This window comes from Nanorana parkeri, unplaced genomic scaffold (assembly GCF_000935625.1).
Source record: "Nanorana parkeri isolate BGI_ZX_2015 unplaced genomic scaffold, ASM93562v1 scaffold9, whole genome shotgun sequence".
Classification (NCBI taxonomy): domain Eukaryota; kingdom Metazoa; phylum Chordata; class Amphibia; order Anura; family Dicroglossidae; genus Nanorana; species Nanorana parkeri.
The window spans coordinates 1089899-1102672 of NW_017306277.1; the positions used below are offsets into that span (position 1 = coordinate 1089899).

Below are 12774 nucleotides of genomic sequence, written 5' to 3' on the forward strand. Positions count from 1 at the left end.
AGGCCCCGTTCACACCAGGGCGGTTGCGGTTCAGCGCAGTTTCCACACACATTTTAAAAGGGCGGTTTTTGGTGTATTTAATTGCGTTTCAGAGCTGAAATGCAATTAACGCCCTAAACAGCGCTGTCCCATTGAAAGCTGTATGGAAACTGCACTGATCAGCTTGGCAAAAAAGGGTTGGGGAGCAGTTCGGGCGGCAGGCGGTTAGGATCGCGCAGAGCCATGCAGTCGCATAAACGGCCCCCCATAGCAATGTATGGGAACGTTCAAAAAAGATTTTGTAATTTTCTTGACTGTAGACATAGGCCATTTAAAATCCTTTCTTAATCCTAAACGTGTTCGTAAGAATGCCGTTTCCTGCAGCCAAGCCTTACTTCACAAAGGCAGTATTTCCTTTTTGTTCGAGATTATATATGACTGAGATTTTCAGCATGTTGACAGCAGTTGCATCATATCCTAATTGGCGAGATGCACTAATGGAGTATTCTGGATCTAAATATAGTTGTTTATTTTGCCTCTCGTGTAAGCCCCAGGGTTTTGCATCATTTTATGGTTTCTCTGCGAACTGTTTGCATTCCGCGCGCACACCTAGATGAGCATTTTTAGCTATTTAGGTGCGCGTTAAGTGTGCGGGTTCAGAGTCGACGGATTCTGAAAACTGTGACTTAATTTTTAATTGTTCCGAAGCGTCTTGTTTACGCATTCTGCCTTGTGTTTACCGCAAATGAATTCATTGTTATCTTTACAAGTAAATGAAATTAAAGCAATCGTGCAGCACGGGCTGCATACAAATGCGATGGCGGCCCATCAGGAGAAAAACTTCCACCATATCTGCGTCTTTAATTATCAGTTGGATAAGTTTTAAATAAAGGAATTGTAATTTGGGTAGAAATGTTTTAAAAAGCTCATACAAAGCCGTGATTTAATTTTTTTTCTTTTTTTGCATTGGTCCCTGTTAAATTGCAGCTCTTGGCTTGGATGTCATCATAGACTGTGCCATGTATAGTCTAAAAAAGCACAGACCAGCGCCAAGTAGAACCCTCCTCTGGCCCAGAAATAGTTCTTGCAATCCAGTAAGGCTGCCCCGTTCCAGACAAGGGATACCATGCAAAACATACCAAATTGTGTGTAATTTTTAGACTTAAGTTGGCATACACCTATCAAATAAAAAATAAAAAAAAAAATTCCGTTCAATCCGCGGGCTGAAAGAAAAAAATAATAATTTGGTGATTCCTCCAACACAGTGTGTCGATCGAGGAATCGCCACTGTTTGCATTGTATTCTGACGGGTGCTGCTGGCACCTGTCAGAATACCTGATCAGAGTGGGCAGCTCATTGGCTGCCCGGCTCCATCGATCAGCTGATCGAGGAATGCCGACAGCCCCACACACGGAGTAGCTCATCACCGGTGATATCGGTGATTTTTGGTGCTATGGCAGGCATTAGAGTGCCAATTACTGCATGAGAGATTTGTATACAAGATGTGCCACCCATCAAGTTGTACCCTTTATGACGAGCTAATCTATATATTGTGGTCAATATGTTTACTGTTTGCATAAACTTTTTTGTTAAAGGGCACCAGAACCCCCAACAATAAACCTCTTTCTCTTATTTGGTCCCTTTTTAGTCAATTAAACTTTTTTTTTTCTTTCCTGGTAATGAATCCAGATCATACATATAAATTGCCCCAAAATGTATTTCTTCCATTTCTTTTTCCCAAGCAAGTCATCATGTCTCTAAACAGCTCCAACTCTTTCTGCTCCACTTCTTCCTTTTAACTTTTTGTCCAGTACAAGATCACAAGGGACAGAGCAGCCTCCAGCAGCTGTCAGCTTGGGGAAGGAAGAAGGGGGGTGTCTTGTGTTTGAGACTCACACCTTACTTGCGCATGCACACACAAGAGTGACACCATAGGACCATGCAAGGCAAAGGAGCCAACTTAAAGCAGGATATTGGGGCCAGTGCTCAGGGGACCAGCTGCTTCTGCATCAAGCTAAGACTTTTTTTTTTTTTATACATCAAGGAACAGAATCTATTGTAGGGGATTTAATCAGCATTTGAAATGGCTTAAAAACCTTTTGACTTTCATATAATTTTAATTTCTGTCATGTGTAAGTTATACAAGTATCGGGATTGATGAGATTAAAGGTGGCCATACACTTTACAACCATCGTTGTAAAGTACTTAAAAAAACGTACGATCTGCCCATCTTGGACAGGCAGATTGTACTTGCGATCATCGCAAGCCCGCCCCCTTGAGGGGCGGGCTTGCGATGACTGCAATGAAGGGTGGGCTTGCAAGGACGGCAGACGGGCAGTGTGCGCGTGCGAACACCGGCCCGTTCGTCAGTTGTCGAACCAGCAGGCCACTCGCTCGCCGAGAATCGTACGATTCCCGGCGGGTTTTCCAGCCTGCTTGTTCGATGGAAGACGTGCGACTGTACAGTAGAAATGGTCGCACGCCTTCCATACACTGTACGATTCTCGTACGATCGCGGGATTTCCCGCGATTCTCGTACGAGAATCGTACAGTGTATGGGCACCTTTTAGACGGGGCATTACCTGAATTCAGTTAGCCATACATCCTGTGCAGTTCATAAGAACCGGTAACTAAAGAGATGATTGGGAACGCTGATGTGGACCAGACACCGGTGCTTGCAACTTGTATGTAATTTCATTGAAAAAGGGATATCATTTACATTGTGCGAGGGTTTGTGTTTTCATGCCAAGCATCAATCTTCTGACATTAAATCGACTAGACACAAAATTGTTCTTTTTAAACCTGCTCTGTGCATGCTGATGCATGTTGAAGAGAATATAAGGAAAATGGGGCCCCTGCTGAATGATGCACACTTTTATAGGGCTGAGAGGTACAGACAGTGAGAATGAACATCTGCCTCCGGTGCATGTGGCGTAGGGGTTTATGTAATGCATATTTAGCAATGCAAAGTCATGTTCACCACCTCCTGCCCCCATCACGGTTTCAAATGATTTGTACAAGTAACAATTTCCTATTAATGTACCAGCACCGGACCTGACTTTTTTACTTTTGGTGTTCACATGAAATGGGCTGATTAAGAGTCTCCTTGTGTGTGCCGTTTCTGGCTTGTGAACCTTCCTTGCTGCTGCCTTTTAAAGTAAATCTCACTGATTATTGAGGGCTGCTTTGATGTAATCGTGGTTGTCTGCTTTTATATAAAGGCGAAATAAATCTATATTGTGAGTAATATTTTTAGCGGTTTATGACGCCCATTCACAGTGCTCACACGAGAAAAGGCCGGCACGTACAGCTGCGTGCAAGGCTGTATCGGGCAGCTCCCGGGAAGGACAGGTTCTGCGAGTGATTAGTACGCAGCCCCCGTCCTTCTCTATGGGAGTACGCGGCCGTACGCCACCCTGCGCTTACCCGCCCTGCACGTCCGTGCGGATGTCCGTACTCGTACGCTGACAGGATGGATCCTGTCTGCGTCCGAGCCGGGACACCCGCACGGACCTGCACTTGGGGTGAGTGTAGGGTGGCGTACGGCTGCGTACTCGCATAGAGAAGGACGGGGGCTGCGTACTAATCACACGCAGCACCTGTTGTTCCCGGGAGCTGCCTGATACGGCCGTGCACACAGCACAGAGCTGTATGTGCCGACTTTTTCTCGTCTGAATGAGTTCTAAGGGGTCACTTTCCTGCATAAGAATTTCTATGCATGAATAGCTGTAATGCACACAGCTGCACAGATGAAGCAGGAAGTACCCACTGGGAAAACGCAGGCCAGCAATCCCCCAAAATATCCACTTGGGAGGCGGTTGGGTGGGGTAATAACATGGGTGAGCCCCAGTGTACTGCTAGGGCTCCAGAGCTCATCACGGGCGCAGAGATCTATTAAAACTTTGGGGTAAAATACACAGAATGCATATAAGGGAGCTGGTTTATCTGCAAATGGATTTGTATTTGTCCATCCATAACAGTTTTTGATTAAGGAATAAGGCGTCTCTTTATACCTCCATCCTGCTGACTGGACCGTGGTAGAGCAGCAGGAGACGGATTAGGTCCTCTTTTTAGCTCATTCTTTTCGTTCCTCCTATCGGCATGTTCTTTTGTTAGAGAACTTTTGCATACAATAAATTGTTCAAGAAACTTTTGGACGATTTCCTGAGGGACCGTAATATTCCTAAGAATGAGTTGGGTGTGGACCTATATGGGTTGGACTTAATGGACATATGTCTTTTATTCAACCTTTTAATACTATGTAACTAGTACACCTGATTGGTTCCCAGACCTCTCCCAGTCGGAGTGCTGCCATATAGGGGATTGCAAAAGGCAAACTGGAACTCTGCTACTTGCACTTGTGACTCTTACGCAAATAAAAGCTAAAAATAAATAAAACGAAGCCCTGCCTTTTAATAAAAAGATGTATTGCTTATCTGCTTTGATTGCCACCCTGCTGATCAAATCTCCCTGGAGTTCAGCTATAGGGCCAGTTCACACCGGATCCGGTGCGTTCCAGCGCGATTTTCTGCTGGAACGCACTGGAGCGCATCCCGGCCAGCTTCCTGCACCAGAACGCGTGACCATCAGTGCAATATCAAAAAATAGTGCATGCAGCAGTTTTCAGATCGCACTGGACCAGACCGCAGGCACTGATGTGCCAGGCGTTCTGGTGCGAGCAACCGCACAGGCCCCTTTGTTAATGCAATACCCTGCATTCCAGTGCGATTGCAAAAAATAGTCCATGCACGATTTTTTGTGATCGTACCGCACTGGAACGCAGGGCATTGTATTACCACGCTGTCCTGTATGGCCGATCACACTCTGGGGGGTTCTGCATTGACATAAATGACACTGCTACGCCCCCTCCCAGAACACAAGGAGACTTTGTATGCGATCCCTTGCGTTCCAGATACGGGACAGTGCGATGAGCACACGGGGTGGTGGATCGAGCCCTAAAGGCTATGTCAAATCCCGGTTGGAATCGTAAGGTGCTGAACCGTCCTTGATATTAACCTAGGGACATTTTAGGAAGGTTGGGTTCATTTTAAAAACTGCATTACTGTATTCAATTTCACCTTCCAATTATTAAATCCATGATCCTACCAGAGAACTGTGACTTTCCATAGACAAGTGACAACAGGGAAGTCTTTCCATGCTGCTACTGGGAACAAACCAGTTTGTGATTCCATAAACAAAAATTCTAAATGCAAAGTGTGTGTGTATATGTGTGTGTATATATATATATATATATATATATATATTGTTTCTTACTCTCCATGCCCTGTCATTTCTCTGCAAGTACCTGACATGTGCTGGGCTCCGAAGAGCTAGCAGAAAATCAATAGCCATTTACTAGCTTGCTCTCTAGGCAGGACATATGATGTATCAGTCCACGGGGCCCCCTGGGCCTTCTTAGGTTTAACTGTCAAAGGAAAAATCAACCAAACTGCCAACCATTTTGAGAATTGCGTCCCATTTTGGGAGTTTGCAGGATAGTGATGTAGATGGGCATGTGCTAGTACTACTACGGCACTCTCCTGCCTTGTTAATAATGTACCAATACTCATTGCTGTGTATTGTCATATTTTATTTCCTGTACTCCTTCTACTACTAGTTCTGTATTACTGTACAAGTCCCAGCATATCCTCTCCTGTTATAACATCAGCATTGTAATAAGAATTAGGGCTGGGGAAATTAACGATTAATTCCTCGATTTAACTTCGGTCAGGAAGACGCGTGTTTTTGCGTGAGTGAAAATGCGCACAAACGCGGAAGCCAGAAACGCCAAACGCTTGTCGCCCAAAATACAAGATGAGATCAATTTTGCTGCAAACAGGGCACACAAATGTGCGACAATGCGAACAGGTGTGGACTGGACCTAAAGCTGTCCTTACACCTTACAATTTTCGATCACAAATTTTCTTTGCTGCCAAGAACTCTCCTTCAATGTTTACCTCAAATTCCGCATCATGCACAGACCAATGTCAATTTCTATTTATGATTTTTGTGGATCGACAGAGTGGAGTTTTGTTTGCGCCTGTGCAGTGTTCCTGTTACGTTTTTTTTTTCTTTTTTTTTTTTCTCATTCTGTTCGAAAGTTTCCTCACCCTTCGAGGAAATTCGGCCAGTTGTACAGTAATTATGATCGTTCACTCCCCATCAGCTGGCCGATTAGCGTACGAAAACCCGATCGTGTTCGATTTCCGAACGATAATCGTAAGATGTATGGACACCTTTTTAAGAGTGCGGTTTTTCTGGGTTGCTTTCTTTTTACTGCCGGCGTTTGAATGGGATGTTTGTTTTATTCCCAGAGATTTGGCTTTAACTGCTTTTTAAATACGTCCCCTATGTTTTGATCCTCCATATACTTATGTTTTTTCTTTTCTTAAAATATAGATTTTTATAAACAGTGCTCGGTACCCAATTCATTTGTATACAGTCTGCCTTCCTTAGCTGACTTTTGATTGTCCAAGAACTGGAAAACACTTGTTCCGTTTTATTTAACTCTGCCAGCCAAATAATATTTACTAGCATTAGATGAGAGAATTGTTCAGGCAGTTTTTGTTTTTATATATTTTTGTCTATGCACTATGCTTCCTGTCTACACGGCCTTACTTCCTGTAGACATCACCTTAGGGAGCCATTCAGGAACCTATTACATATTTTAGTGGATATTTATAAATATGGGAATCGTGTACACCTAATGTAATGATGATGTAAGGGGGTTCCAAGGTCTTGCTCCTTCCTTTCTCAGTCTTTCAAATTTTTTTTTTCTTCATCTAGCTTTTTCCTTGTGACTCTTGCATACACTCACAGGCCACTTTATTAGGTACACCTTGCTTATACCAGGTTGGACCTCTTTTGCCTTTTAGAACTGCCTGAATTCTTCATGGCATAGATTCAACAAGCTGTTGGAAACATTCCTCAGAGATTTTGGTCTATAGTGACATGATAGCATCACAGGTCCAAAGTGTGCCAAGAAAATAACTCGCATACCATTACACCACCACCAGCTGATCTGTTGATACAAGGCAGGATGGATCCATGCTTTCATGTTTACGCCAAATTCTGCCCCTACCATCTGAATGTTGCAGCTGAAATCGAGACTCCTCAAACCAGGCATAATTTTTCTAATCTTCTATTGTCCAATTTTGGTGAGCCTGTGTGATTTTATTTATTTTTTTTTAAGCCTCCGTCTCCTGTTCTTAGCTGGCAAGAGTGGCACCCGGTTTGGTCTTCTGCTGCTGTAGCCCATCTGCTTCAAGGTTCGACGTGTTGTGCGTTCAGAGATATTCTGCATACCTTGGTTGTAACGAGTGGTTATTTGAGTTACTGCTGCCTTTCTATCATCTCGAACCAGTCTGCCCATTCTCATCTGACCTCCAGATTCTGCCTTTTCATCCACACAACTGCCGCTTACTGGATATATTCTCTTTTTCGGACCATTCTCTGTAAACTCCGGAGATAGTTGTGCATGAAAATCCCAGTAAAACAGCAATTTTTGAAATACTCAGACCAGCCTGTCTGGCACAAACAACCATGCCACATTCAAAGGCACTTCAATCTCCTTTCAAGTCATCTTCACCACCTCCTAGATGCCTAAATGTTGCTGCCATGTTATTGGCTGATTAGCCATTTGTGTTACAAGCAATTAACAGTTGTACCTGGACCCTAGCATTGACCCCAGTTTGTTCTATCTGTTTGATTGTAAATATATCTGTTGTTCACGTCAGACATTCTGAGCTGTCTTGTGTACACTGATGCCCTTCCTCAAGGAGGCACACCTAAACTATCTGATCAATTTCAAATCCTACAGTTCCTTGAACTACATGTGACACTTGAGGTAGACATACAGCAGGTTGTACAATCTGATTTGTTTTAATGTATGTATAGTAAATCTAAAAGTAGCATCAGCAGAGATTAGACAAACAGATTGTTATGTATATGACCAGTTTAAACCTAAAATCCTAATTTATGGACACCCCGTCACTGTGTAAGGTGACAGTGACTTTGCAAAGGGCCCCCCACCAGTTGTACTCCCTTAACAGAGTTCACTCACCCCTCTTGTCTCTGTTGCAACTGGTGGAAAAAAGCCTGGCAGTTCAGGCATAGGGGTTCATATGGCCGGCTCCAGTGAGGCAGTGCTCGATTCTAGCAGCCAATCACTAGACCTGAGCACTGTTGCATGACTAGGGGAGTGAAGGCACCGCTCTTCTTAATGCCCGACACCAACCAAAACCTAGGATTTCCTCAGATTGCTGTCGAGGCAGGCGCTTCCATGAAGTGCTGGTAAGATGGGTCACTTCACATTTAATGGCGGAGGTGAGTGCCTTATTGAATTCACCCTCTAATACTGTTGCAGAATTATAGGTGGGCAAATGGCTGGTGAATGCAGAAGTACACAGACCCCACAAATGCACCAAGGTCCAAATTTAACTCCTTTAAAGGATAAGTGCACTTTAAAACAGTGTGCACTTATCCTATAAGGCAGGTGTGGGGAACCTTGGGCCCTCCAGCTGTGGTGAAACTAAAATCCTATGATGCTTCTGTCTCTGGGAGTCATGCTTGTGGCTGTTAGAATCTTGCAATGCCTCATGGGATCTGTAGTTTCAGCACAGCTGCAGGGCCAGAGGTTCCCCACCCCTCCCTGTACACATATGAATACGTATCAAGTTCCAACAGGCCCGGCCTCGGTTGTTTACATGCTGCAACGGATGTCTCCTTTTCCTGCCCACAACTGTGCAGTACATCCCCATTGACTTCTACGGGCTTGTCTACCTCCATCTCCCCACTGGGAGAAGGGCCCCATAGAAGTCGATGTGGATGAACTGTGCAGGGGGCCAGGAGAAGAAGACATTTGTCGCAGGATGTAAACAAACAACCGAGGCCGGGCCTGTTGGTACTCGTTAAGTGTTCCATCTGTGCACGTGGAGGGAATGGGGACGTCACTTAAAACAGGGGTGGGGAAGCTCCGGCCCTCCAGCTGTGGAGAAACTACAAATCCCATGAGGCATTTGCAAGATTCTCACAGCCACGGGCATGACTCCGAGACAGATGCATCATGGGATTTGTAGTTCCACCACAGCTGGAGGAACGGAGGTTCCCCACCCCTGCCTTTTAAAGGATAAGTGCACTTATGCTTTTAATAAATATGCACTTACATTTTTGTTGGAGTTGTCAGAAAGGAGCCCCAGAGTTGTGGGATATAAATAGCAGCGTGAAGCTTCTCTCCTGAAGTGGCAGGAGGGTGTGTGTTATAACCCACTGGAGTGGCCATCCAGAGCGACAAATACCTCGGCTACTAAAGCAGCTCGCATGCGTGTATCTCAGCCGTGTGTTATGATGGCTGTTTGGCTGACGTTCTGCTGTAAAAGCTTATCTCCAGCCAAACGGCTATACTAATGGAAGGGCAGATGTTCCCAAGATCTCTTCTAAACCAACATTTAAGGATTGAGATTGCGGCTGCTGTTTAAATTTATATAGCTCTGTAAAGAAGGCCCGGCCTTGCCAATTAAATGAAAAGCCATACACAGTGGTATAAAATGCCTGAGAACACTTTACTAATTGGAAAGACAGAAGTGTGTGCAATCCATGGCATCTGCTTTACAACGTGACATTAACTTTTAAGACTTTTTCCTTCTCCATTGAAGAGTTCCAGGCTTGTCTGTAGTCCTCCTAGTTATGTTCTTTTTCCCTTGATGGGTTTGTTTGTTTTTCGTTTTTTTTTTTTTCTTTTTGGTCCCAGCGTTTTCATCATACATCACCCGTTTTTACATTTACACCAAACCAAATATAATAAACTGTTATCAAGGTCAAGGCTTTCCTATAGGCCAGTGACCTTTTTAGCTGTTTGCTTAACTCCGGGCAAACTAGCTTTCATTTTAAATTAGGGATGCACTGATCCCGATACTGGTATCTGCAGCTACCGAGTATTTGAGCGATTTTTACTCGTACTTGCCCAAATGCTCTCGATGCCTATCTCTAGGCGAGTCATTACACGCTGCCCGGCTTCCTGATTAGCTGGGAAACTGGCTCCATGCTCCCTCGTCACCAGGGAGCATGGAACTCTTCCTGGCCAATCAGGAAACCGGGTAATGACTCTCACATCTATTGTAAAAGTAAAGGTGCCCATACACCTTACAATTATCTGCAGATTTTCTGTGGTCAGATGGAAAAAGTGCAACAGATTGGCCCAGGTGGAGATTACTCCATCCACACCGTTAGGTGTAGATGGAGGAATCTGTTGCACCTTTTCCATCTGACCATAGAAAATCTGCAGATAATTGTAAGGTGTATGGCCAGCTTAACAATGGCATTAGTAGTGGGCTGCACATATGTGCAGAGGACAACGCAATGGGAGGAACCCATCAGCTCCACCCACAACAGGCTGCCTGCAGAAAACTACAGGAGGGGGCAGGTACAAGACCAGTCACCCTGCACAAGGAGAGAGCCACAGTGACTGGTCTTTATTACAGGAAGCTCCTGCACAGGGGCAAAGTTTGACACTGGATTACTACACAGATCTGGAAGAATACACATGACTCTTATAATTGGACAATGTTTTCTTATTCTGGAGTTCAGTTTTAATTGCACTAGACATGTTATGTCACCTGCCTACACTTTTCTATTAAAAAAAAAAAAATAAAGTGTGGTGTTTGAATCCATTCAATAATATGTATTCGGTGAGGATGTCTGTGAATCGGCCAAAATTCGAGCCATGCCTTGACGGCAGAGCCCAGCTCGATTTGAACTTTGATTTCAAAAATTGTCAACTGAACAGTGACTGCAGCCCATCACCATTTGGGTATTGAAGCAGCCTCACGCTCCCACGACTGTCTGAATGCAATATTCCGCAGCGGCAGAGTACTTCATCCACGGTATGTAGTGTGGATGGGGGAATTGAATGGTTTTCCCTCATGCAGCCCGGAGGCAGCATGAGGAAAAAAGGCCGAAATGTGTATGGCCAGCTTTAGTTTTATGTTTTATAACCATGCTATAGATAAGCAGATCTTCCTGTCCTTTAAACCAATTTGCTAGTGCTGGGCACTTCTTACCCATGGCGACAAGAATATTGGTCTGAAATATTCAGCCAATGACTGTTGCTTTACAGCCGGTCGCAATGCTTCCTTCATGTGCACCTAGTGATAGAAAATCTCTTATGAGCAATGGAAAATCTTTTGAAGTGGGGCCATATACTGGGTCAACCACGCCAAGCTACACACTCAGCCCAGCTATTGCCACTGAAGATAAAATTGGACCGACAGTTTGTGGTTGGCAAAAGTAATACGAGAAACCCTTCCTAATTTTTGTATTTTAATACTTGAGTTAAAGACCGCCTATAATGAAAAATATTCTGCTAACTGTATGTGGTTAATACCTGTAATGATGGGATTTAGCAGGCCATTTATTAATTTTACACATTTTTATTTAGTTTGTTCTACAACTTTTTATGCAGGCGAAGCTGTTCAGGAGACGTGACTGTTACAAACACGAACGGTGCCTAAAAGTGGTTGGCTTTTATTCATATCGCTCATGCAGTTTTGCTGTGTCCGAGTTAGCTGGCGTTGGGCATTAATATATTTGTTGCTTGCGTTCTCCAGACAGACTATAAATGAAGCCTTGCAGCGGGGCTCCCCCCCACACACACACACATACTGCAAGGGTTAACTGCTCGTTTTGGTCTAGGGTCTAAAATCTTCAGGATTTATATAGTGCCAACGGTTTGTGCAGCGCTTTAGGCCTGGTTCACACCTGAACGTATTCAATGGGTCTGGTTCACACCTTGCCATATTTCCGCCCGTCCAAACGCGATACAAAACGGCCTAAGCCCAAAGAAGTACAAGTACTTCTTTGGGGCGTTTTGGTCTCAGTTTCCATTGGGATACAGCCAAGTAGCCCTCGGAAACGGGCGTTTGTCGCACGGATTTTTACCGCAAATCGCGGTCGAAACGCGTGACAAACGCGCATATTCAATACGCCTAGGTGTGAACCCAGCCTTACAGTATAGGGATAACATTTCTGTTACAACACCATTCAAAACAAGATGGTTAGGAGGGCCCTGCCCTTGAGAGCTTGCAATCTATGAGTAAGAAAAATATATACTCGCCTGATCCTTGGTCCTACCGGGCTGTTAGGGCTAGTTCACACCAGATGCAGTCCGTTCGGTTTGGCAGCTGCATCCAAAAGGCATCACAATGCTTTAGTTTGTGATTTCTGGTGCTCTGTTCAAACCAGTGCAGTCCATTCCGACGCAGTCATAAATACTGCTTTCCCTATTTTAGCTGCATTTGATGACAGTGTGATTTGGGTGGGCTTAAAGAAGACCCCTTTCTTGTAATATCTATCCTCGTCCGAATTCACCTAAGTCAAGTTGTCATGCATGCACGGGAAGAATCAGACTGACACGCTGTATCAGATGCAAAGATACTTCTGCTTTATTACACAGGTCACAAAGCTTATATAGATTGAGGAAGGGGAGTTCTCGTGGTTAGTATGGATACATGCTTCAATGCTTTATTAGGTATTGCGTTTAGTACAGATAGTTGCTAATATATTTTAGTTCCTTATAAGGTGTTCTTCTATATCTTCCTATTTCATCTTTACTCTTGTCAACAAGGGCGTAGGACAAAAATGGAGGCGCCATCTTAGTTTCTTCAAGCTGCACATGAAGGGAGGGGTTGAGGAGCTAGGAGTAAAATATCTTATCTTTGTTTAAGGAAAATGACACACCATATAGACAAGCATATTGTAAAGAGAACAATGGACATTTTATATCATGTTTTATATCCATCA

General features: G+C 44.2%; 1 protein-coding gene across 2 annotated transcripts in view; it reads left to right on the top strand.

Moving 5' to 3' along the window:
- Positions 1-12774, top strand: part of PTPRG (protein tyrosine phosphatase, receptor type G) — a 486631-nt gene that overhangs the window by 21714 nt on the left and 452143 nt on the right. The window lies entirely within an intron of this gene.